The 10,719-nt window shown below is 40.6% G+C and overlaps 1 pseudogene; it reads left to right on the plus strand.

Moving 5' to 3' along the window:
* Positions 1-2,279: 2,279 nt before the first annotated feature.
* Positions 2,280-2,398, plus strand: LOC120582484 (uncharacterized; annotated as a pseudogene).
* The last annotated feature ends 8,321 nt before the right edge of the window (positions 2,399-10,719 follow it).

The raw sequence follows: 10,719 nt of genomic DNA on the forward strand, positions 1-10,719 counted from the left end.
CGCTTGCATCTTCAGGCTCTGCAAACTTCTGTTTCTTAGTTTTCTGACAGAAAAAAATGACTTCTATTTTTCTAATTGTATCTCCACCAATTTTCTATAACTTAAACGGTCACTTGTAGCTGCCAAGTCAAAAATGTTCTGCGGGAATGAGAGCAGCTTCTGCTCATCACCTTTTCTCTTGCACAGGTGGGAGCCAAAACGCATTATTAGTTATAGTAGCTTCGTTGAAGTTTCCATATTCTACAAAGGTTATTCTATAAAGATGATCATGTTTTAGACAAATAAAATGACTTTCTTTCCAATCTGAATTCTTTGTATTTCTTTTGCTTACCACATTGTGCTGGCTTAAACCTATTTAAAGTGTGATGTTCAGATTTGCTAATGAAGCCAAATCCAACGCCATGCAACATTCGGGAGTCACACAGTTCTAAAAGCTGTAAGTCCAAGAGGAGAGCGTCAGCATGGTTGAGTTCTGACGCAGGCCCTATGCTGGGCTGCATGCTGCTGACTTCTGGTTGTCTCCTCATATGACAGAGAACAGAGAGAGCCACACTTGTTGATCATTGTTTCTGCTGGCTATTTTTTGGTTCTGAAATTCAAGAGGCATGCAGACAAATCACGGTGCAGAAGACTGGGGTTAGGCTGAGATTCAGTGATGGTTATGTACAAATTAGCAAGCTGAAGACAAAATATTGCAAGCCTTGGCTTCTCAGAGGAGAGATTTGTTCCAATACGAAGGCGAATTGGGAGAGGAGCTTAGACAGAGATTCCCCAAAGTTTGGAGCTGCTGCTCTCCAAACACTAGTCTTACTGTCTGCTGGGCTGAGCAGGATATCAGGAACTTGCAGTTTGTTAAATCTGGCTACTGAAAAGTCATTCTGGGGTTAACACTCAAGGACAGGAGAGAACTGTACAAGTCCTGGCTATCTCAAGAGCACACTACACAGTTAACAGGCTGAGTCCCCTGCCTTCTATCCCTGCAAGATATCACATTTCCTCTGTATTATGTTCTATTTTAATCACATGCCATCTGGCCTTGATAAAACCCTACCGGTGTCCTATTCTGAGACAAATGTCTGCAAAACCCAAGACCTGTTTTGTGTCACTGGATGCTTAGCAACCCTTTGAAGAATAGGTCGTCCCAGTCCTTCTTTAAATGGGGTTCGAGGAATATCTGCATGTGACAACATCCTCTGGGGTGCTTGCTGGAAATGCAGATAACTTAGGTCTTACCTCAAGCTTCCTAAAGGATCTCTAGGATGGGTTCTGGGAGCATGTATTTTAAAGCAATCTGATCCTGCACTCCTCACACTTAAAATCCTCGAATGACTTCCCATCTCTTCTAGGAAAAACAACAAACTGTATATTTCCATGGCCTGTGAGGTCCTACATGATTTGAACTCTGCCTACTTATGCCCCATGAGGCTGTGGCTTCGTTTCTCAGCTCATTACCAAAATAGCCTCTTGTCTGTCTCTCATAGTTCTCTCCTTCCACAGGACCTTTGCACATGCTCTTCACCTAGCCTGGAATAAATTTCCTTTTCTACTTAACCTAGCTAACAACCAGTTATCATTTAGGTCTTAGCTCTGGAGTCCCAGGTGGGTCATATTCCTTTATTACTTGTTGCCCAATGCTGGGCTTTCTTACACTAAATCCACAAAGCGTAATATAATGCCTGACACATAGGAAATGCTCAATACGTATATATTGAATGAAAAAAAAAAATCATCCAGTCTCATGATTTTAAGTCCCCTCTACTAGCTAGTGACTCCCAAATTTATATCTTCAACTCTAACAGACTTCTCTAAAACCGAACTCTCGATCCAGTTTTCACCATCTCAGAGAGTGATATCATCATTTACCAGTTGCTTAGGGCCCCAAACTTGGTGTCATCCTTGACTCTCTCTGTCTCTCACCCCATATTTGATCCATTTGCAATTCCTACAGCTTCCTTTCAAAATATTTTTGGAAATCTCACTTGTCACCTGCTCCACTGCTATCGTGTTAGCCCCAAGCCATCAGCATTTCTCAACAAGACTGACTTCTGTAGTCATTTTCTGAAGGAAACTCTTAGGTCTGTGGAAGTAAATGAAACCATTTGAATGAGAACAAACACTATTTATACCTGGTAATTTCTATAATAAGGAGTCAACCCCCATCACATACATTTGTCAGAGACCCAAAGGCAGGCAGGGGAGTGGGAAAAGTTTACGATGAAAAATGAAACACTTCTGTTTTGCTTGATTGGAGGTTGTTGGCAATGGGAAAAAGGAAGTGAGTCTATGGCCATGCCACCCTGAACAAGCCCAGTCCCGTCTGATTTCGGAAGCTAAGCAGGATCGGGCCTGGTTAGTACTTGGATGGGAGACCACCTAGGAAGACCAGGTGCTATAGGCATAAAAAATAAAAAATAAGGGATTATAAGATGACAAAGTCTTTGCAATCTGTGAGGTCAACCAAGGGTTGCCTGGCCTAAAAAAAAAAAAAAAAAGAAAAGAAAAAGAAAAAGAAATAAGAAAAGAAGAAGGAAGTGGCCTAACTAGAAGCAGAGGATCCTACATGCTTGGTCTAGGGAGGATATATTTGCCTTTCTCTGACTGGTCCTGAGTGGGAAGCAGTGGCAGTATTATGGAAGCTGGCAGTCTCTCACTAAGTTCTTACTATCTGGGGCCAATTACTGCAAAAGTTGTAGTTTGGCTTCCTGGACTGCTTGTTGCAGAGGGTGTGGGTCAGAGTTCTACTTTTATATGGTATGACTATTGTCCACCATTTGTATATTCAGTCTCTCAGGTTGATGGGGAGCTTCTGTGACTACTTGGGTATTCTCCCTTTACTGGGGATCAGAAAAGCTTTGTTATAAGTTTTGGAGTACAAGAGAATGGATAGGTAGGTCTATATGAAGGCACGTGGGTATCCAATGAGTACCTTTCCGAAGAGTCTGAAGATATGAATTCAGCTGAAAGCTGGGGATTGAGGCAGGGGTAAGGTCAGAGGAAGAAGTTGAAGACAGGATTCAGTCTCACACTTAATGCCCCCCAAACAGTTCAACTCTGGCCCCTAAGTCCTAAGTTTTCAAGACCCACCTTCTTTAGAAAAAAAAAATCTATTGTTTCTTGGATAGAGTACAGAAAAATGGTCACAGATTCCCCTATCCTGATATACATTCTCCTGTGCAATTCATTCCATCAACCAGTGGAGTCCATCTCCTCACCTCCTGAATCTAGGTTCGTTTTGTGATTTGCTTTGATCAATAGAAAGTGGAAGAAGTGTCGTTATTCAACTTTTGAGGTTAATTCTTAAAAGACCCTACATGTTGTTGGTACAATGCTCAGAGACCAACATGTAAAGAAGCCAGTCTAGCCCCCAGGAACATGAGAGAACACATGGAGGAGAGCAGAGGCATCCTAGCCAGAAACCAGCACTAAATGCCAGATCCATAAGGGAAGCCACGTTGGGCCTTGTAGCCCAGCCAGTCTTCCAGTTGATAAAGGTATATGAGTGAGCTCAGCTCAGAGCAACAGAGGAAATTTCAGTCAATGCATAAAATTATGAGAAATAATAGATTGTTGTTGCTTTGAACCACTGAGTTCTGGGGATGGTAGGTTGTTATGTGGTGGCAGGTAATTAAAGCATTCCTCAAGAATGCCCTTAGAGAAGCAAACATCAAACGCATATCACAGTTTCTTTAAACCATATTCTGCCTTTCAAGATGAGGTCTAGTAAATGCGCTCCTCTTATCTCGATGCATAGTTATTAACTAGGTGTACTGTCCACGTGGCCCCTCAGCTTAATTTAGTTGTAGGCATAAAATGGTAGGTCCGGTGTTCAAAAGAGCTGCTTCCCTTCAGGCATCCCCCGCAGAATCACAGGGCCATTGTATTCAGCAAGGAGGAGCAGAGTCTGCAGGTAGAGGAGTGTGGACTTGGAGAAATCAGGTTCCCTTGGTACACAGATCAGAGGCTCTCATTTACTGGGCACTTCTGGCATGCTTGGCCCTGTGCTGGGCTCTGAAGAGCCAGGTCATAAAGCTTCACTCTGCCTGAGGATTTCCCAGCATTCTGTGAGGAGTGTGGCACCTGACTTGGTCCCTTGGGACTTCAGTTTGGCCTCCTCTTTCCCCAAGGTTTGGAGCTCCCTTAGGGAGGGAGGGTCCTGTTTATTTCCTCAGGTTCTAATTCCATCCGATCTCTGTGTGAGGGAGAGAAATCTGTGGTGGTTTTAAGGCAAGTTTGCAAATTCTCCTTCAAAAGATGGAGTCAGATTTCTTATCCTTTGTGTATAGGCCAACCATAAGGACTCACTTCTAATACACAGACTATAGTAAAAGTGATGTTGTGTGACTTCCAAGTATAGGTCGTGAAAAGTAATAGAGCCTCTACCTGGACTCTCTTTGGTGCTCAGAGCCTCCATGTAAGATGTATGGCTACTCTGAAACTACTGTACTGGAGGGATCAGGTACTAGAAGTTACTATACTGGAGAGACAGAAAGAGATGTCTGAGGAGCTCCAGATGTTGGATCTTCCCAGCCCTGACACCAAGACTTATAGATGAAGAAGCCTTTGAGATGACTCCACTCCCAGCTACTAATCTGAGCACAAATGCATGAGAGACAAACCTTTGTAAGTGCCACCTTGCTGAGCTCAGTCAGCCCCCAGACCTGTGAAATAGCATCGTAATAAATTGCATTTGCTGTTTACAGCACTAAATTTGGGCTGGCTTTTACATAGCAATAGGTAACACCTCACTTTCTTACTTCTTGGCTGGTGTTTTTTTGGATCGCCACTCAACTAAACTACTTGTCTTTGAAGACTTGTTTTGAATAGGTACTCATGTGGAGAGGGGTGCATATAAAATATTTTGCCATATAAAAGAATTCTATTCTTGGAAGAAATAGAGAACACCTTTTTAAGATAATTCAAACTTTCCCAACCATTTTAGAAAAAATCAAATCCTACTGCCTAAAGTGTCCACTGTATACAACGAATGATTGTCTCTTCTATGCATCTAGAACGGTACCATCTTTGGCAGAATGGAGAAAATAGTGCTTCTCATATTTCAGTGAGCACATGGATTACCTGGATATCTTGCCAAAATGGAAATCCTGAACCAGTAGGTTTGGGGTGCAGTAGTTCTCAAATTATGATCTTTTGACCATCAGCATCAGCATCACCTGGGAACTGCTTAGAGCTGTAAATTCACTCCAGGCTTAGCGAATCGAAAATTCTGTATTTTAACCAAACTTCCAGGTGATTTTGATGCAGCTGAAGTTTGAGAAACTTTGTTCATAAGTGTTACTGCAAATCTGAATGGGCCTCCAAGAACACCAAAACGCAGGGAGATAAGAAATCTGCTGGAAATGGGGAGGAGAGGCAGTGGACTGGCAGCACGATGTGTAGTTCACAGGTTAGAACATTTCTCCAAGTATAATAATTCAGCCTGAACAGGAAGCCGGCCTTTTTCTACCTATATTATAGCATACTGGTGGTTATATTTTGTCGCCTACTAAAATTTCTCATGACTTAATGGGTTCCAAAGACTGTGTTCCATTCCAATCTTCATTCCAGAGGTGACCAGATAACTTCCTGTTATTGCTTTTCAAGCACTTCCTGCAGTGAGATATGAGCCTCCTGCCTCACCTTCCTCATTTGCATGTAGAATAACTTTTAACAAGGATGATTCAGCTTTCCAACAGTTGGCCTGCCTCCCTCCCCTCTGCTTCCCCACACTGTAACCTGCATGCCAAACAGAGTCCAGAGGGAGCACATTAAATGCATGGGGAAGCAATGTCATAAAGGCAAGGAGTCCCAACCAACCTCGTCTTGCTTGTAATTGGCACAGTATACAATTTTAATGAAAAAAATCACAGACATCTAGTTTCCTGTATGGCTAAACATTAATGGTTTCAGACACCTGAGACCCTTCAATCTACTGCAAAGTCGTAACGCCTAAATCTAGGACTGTAATGGCTCTCAGTAGTGCTAGAATATCATCAGGAAAAAATTGTGCTTCTTACAACACAGAGAAGTGGTGGGAGAGTGGAGCTTATTTTTTCTCTTAATCTGAAGGAAGTGCATTGAATTACTTTCCTGGATGCTTCTCCAGTATTGTAGCCTAGGCTGTAGGTGCCCTGAAGCTTGCTTACTGTAAAGCCTTTGACTCTGTTTGAGCTGGTGTTTGTTTGTTTGTTTGTTTGGTCCAGAGGGAGCACGCTTAGCCCTGGGCACGGAGCATCTGAAATATCTGGAGATAATGTTCCCAGAAGCAACACTCAACCAATGACAGGTGGGGAAGTAGTAGGTAAATTCTCCCAATGCCCTTATTTCTTGTTTGGGACAGCTGAGGAGGGTCCTGCAGTCCCCCTCAGAGCACACCAGTAGAACTGCACTCAATAACCCACTGTGGGAACTGGCTCAATAACCCTCCTTTTATCACCTTATTTCTCTTCCCAGCTCACTTTCTTACTCCTTTGTGTTTTTCTTGGCTCACCACTCAACTAAACTACTTATCTTTGAATACCTGTCTTAGGGTCTGTTTCTGGGGAGTAGCCATACTAAGACAAGGAAAACAAAAAATATTTTAGGTGGGATGCCCAATGAGGGAAAGGGACAGATTTTACTGTTTGTTATAAATGAAAAGCAAACATCATTAGATTCAAGTAGATTGTATTAATGAGTTCATCCATTTATTTGTTACCATGCATTAATTGGGCACCTGCTGTATGCTAGCCACTGTCCTCATAGAGTTTAAATCTAGTTTTGACTTTAAGATCCATAAATACTTCAACCCCAAATGAAAATGTGGTTAAAGGATATTCAAATCAAAGGGTTATAAGAGTCTGAGGAAAGAAAAAAATTGTACTGGCGGTCAGAGGGCTTTGCAAGGTGAATAAGAAAGGATTTTACCCAGAGGTCAGAGTTATGTGAGGAAGTAGGAGAGTGAAGGTGTGTCTGGGGAGGGGGAGAAGTTTTGTCTACCTGGAGCCAAGCGTATGCCTAGCGAGGATGCGGCATGATCCTAAGAGGTCTGGAATACCAGTTTAATGCATTCGAACTATTTTGTATCAAAAGGAGGGAGCTCTTAAAGAGTTTTGAGCAAGAGAGTGATATAGTCAGAGCTGGACACTGGAAAGCTTGATCTGATTCTATTTTATGAACTAGAGGGTAAGAATGGGCTAAAGAGGCACATTACAAAACTGGCATATTTTTAGTGCATGTGTACTTTTCAACAAGTTACATACATGACCTTAATACAAATATAAAATAAACATGTCAAAGATTTTATTGAACACATTTGGGAACCAGTAATATGTTAAAATGAATTCAAATGAGAATTTGAAGAACAGCACTTTACGACAGTCAACAATAACAACTAAAAGTCTGAAGTGAGCTTGTTCATAGATGTGAAATTGGTTGCTTATCATTTTTACTACCAGAAATCAATTGTCTCTCTACCAGGCAAAATTTGTATTTGTCATCATCATTTGCTTTGCTTTCAGGCAAAAATCATTTGCATTGCTTTCAGTTTTCTACAAGTTAGTCTCAACCCATACAGAGTTGTAAAACACACTGATCAATAGAAAGCCAATCAAAGGTGCACTCCCAACATAACTCTTGAAAGAATGCCCAGTAATCTCTTTTGCCTATTTTCAAGAGCAGAATAATTTTTCTTGACAATCTCTCTCTTTGTAATTGTAAGTAATCTGTGAAGATTATTTATGATCAGAGAAAAAGCTGCTCTTATTAGGTTTGGCCTGATCCTTTAAGAGATGCAACCAGAGTGTTAAACAACCACATAGGCTTCCTTGAGTTTGCTTTGCAAGTCTAGAGCCACCCAGTATTGGGAAACTATATTGAGTTGGAATCTCAAGTTAGATTTTGAAAAGTCTCTACTAGGGTAATCCCCCCTTATATCCCCTGCAGGGGATATGTTCCAAGACCCTCAATAGATGCTTGAAACCAAGATAATACCAAATCCTATATATACTATGTTTTTCCTATACATACATTTCTATGATAAAGTTTAATTTATAAATTAGGCAAAGTAAGAGATTAACAACAACAAATAATAAAATAGAACAATTACAACAATATACTATAATAAAAGTTATGTGAATGTGGTCTTTCTCTCAAAATATCTTATTGTACTGTACTTACCTTTTCATTTAAAGGAAGCACTTTACAACTTTTCTTTGGAATATCTGAATTCCCAGTATCACTACTTTGCAGTTTGGGGCCATTATTAAGTAAAATAAGAGTTACTTTGAACACAAGCATTGCGATACCACATAACAGACATGGCTACTAAGTTACTCACGAGGGAAGAATATGGTTTTCTGTTTGTTTGTTTTGTCCAGAGGGAGCATGCTTGGCTCTGTGCATGGCTGGGGCTATGTACGTATGGCATGGATGGCTGGACAAAGAGATGATTCCCTTCCCAGGAAGGACTGAGTGAGAGCATGAGATTTTGTCACGCTACCCAGAACAGTACATAATGCAAAATTTATAAATTGTTTATTTCTGGAGTTTTCTGTTTAATATTTTTGAACCACAGTTGACTGCAGGTATCTGAAACCTTGGAAAGTGAAATTGTAAATAGGTGAGGGAACTACTGTATTTTCTTTCCTATCTTGAGGCTTGTGAACTAAGTTCAAGAAACTCTATCCACCAGATTTAACCTGGAGAACCTGTAAATTTGGTAAATTCCTCTCTTCTTGAGGTCCCCTCATTTTTCTAAGCTTCCTGGCCCCCCAGGAAGTGATCTTTACCACTTTTAAGTCTGGGACCTCATCAACCAAACAGTAGGCCAGTTTTCTTAGGAGAGCTTTGTGAGCATTGGCTTGTATTTAAAGTCAAACCCTTAATTGAGGGTTGGTGGTATGTGACTGGGTATAAAAATGGCTTCTAGGTAAACTGATGTGATAACTCGTTGATTGCTCAGTATGCAGGAAAACCTGACCTGATTCAAAATCTTACAGTGCATATGTTAAAAAAAACAGGATAATTTCCTAATTTGACAGTAATTGAAAAAACTTATATAACTTTACTAATAATAAGCAGTAAAGATAAAAGAAACCTTTTAAAGCTGTCAATAATAATAAATTTTAATCAATCATGATAGAGAAGAGAATAGACTAATGGTGGGGTTCAGGACACACTACCCTCAAACTGTCGCCTTGGCATATTGAATATCTTAAACTGAAAGAGTGAGCAATCTGACCTCCCCCACCTCGCCCTTTTCTCCTGAAAGAGGTCATAAAATCTCCACGTGAAAGATGTTTTCCCTGTACCAGGTGGAAGAGTTTCTTATCACCAGAGACAGGGAATTCGGAATGAGTAATCTGTACAAACAAACCTTATTTGACTAATCCTTATCTTCCTACAGGTCAGAGACCTTCAAATTGAGATCCTTCTGCCCAGTGTCGCTCACACCAATAAAATGAGCCTACAGTGTTCGATAAAGCAGATCGGAAATTTTATTATTTAATCAAAGAAGGGAGAAGGGCAAGTTCATGGCCTACAGATTTTTTGTCTCGGAATTTGGGAAATCAGGAAAGTCTTAAAGGGTTGAAGAAAAGTAGGAGGGTTCAGGGGTAGAGATTTCTGAAAAAGGGTGGAGAGTTCTTGTGATTTCAGGGGAGCATGCGCAGTTTCCAAACATGCTTGGAACATTGCTGGCCATACATCACGTATGTCATTTTAACAGTTAAATCTCCACCCCTGGGCGTGGTATTTAGTATGCTAATGAAGAAAAGTTCCTCAAAAGGTCACCTGGGAAGGGGTTCCGGTCACCATCTTGGCTCTTTCTAGGATGAGCGGATTTCTTAGCTGTGGTCATTGGGTTTGTTGCTAGTCCAGGAATTGCCACTTTTTCTTGATGAATTCAGCCTGCTTTTGTCAGAGGATATGTTGGAAAGAAGACAAGAAAGTCAACATAAGTTTAAGGATTAACTAATAATGTGGTGGTATAACCAGCGACAGTTACTTCTTCACCATTTACTACCCCAGCCCAAACCCCACGGCCTTGTCAATTCTTCATAAATCTATTATTTCTTTGTCTAAAAGGTATAAAAGCTTTCTGCTCTGGTCTCTTCTTCGGGTCTTCATTTTCTTGTGAAGGTTCCCATGTACATACAGAAATTTAAAATTTGTATGCTTTTCTCCTGTTAATGTCTTTGTCAGTTTAATGTTCTAATGTTCAGATCCAGAAAGGGACTCTAAGAAAGTTGAGAAATATTTTTTACTCACTGTTCTAGCTTTTTATTTTCTCTGTAGGAAATGATGTTATAAAACTGTCATCCGAAAAGAGATAAAAGAATCCTCCAAACTGTAGGGGAAAAAAGAAAAACCATTATAGAAGTATGGTGATCAGTTAATTAATAAAAATATACTTTTTTTCTTGATTTTATGATGTTTGTGGTATTTGTCAGAAGATTTATATTTTTTGTGTTGTGATCTATTTCATAATTTTAAAGAAATATTAATATTTGTGCCTTGTTTTTTATACATTTTCTTAGTCTTCTAGAAGCTTCGGGCCCTTGAAAATTGGGTCCAGCCCTTCAGAATACATGCCACACCCTCCCCTCTGAGGCCTAAACCCTTCCAAAAACCTCCCCGTGAGCCAGGATGTGGATGCCTGGCTCAGAGATCTGTCCTTGTTTCTGCTTAAAAAGAAGTCTCTCTTTTGCTATTTTTCCAGGGACTTGCTCTCATCTGCTCTTC

This window comes from Pteropus medius, unplaced genomic scaffold, assembly GCF_902729225.1.
Source record: "Pteropus medius unplaced genomic scaffold, Ma_sr-lr_union100, whole genome shotgun sequence".
Lineage (NCBI taxonomy): Eukaryota > Metazoa > Chordata > Mammalia > Chiroptera > Pteropodidae > Pteropus > Pteropus medius.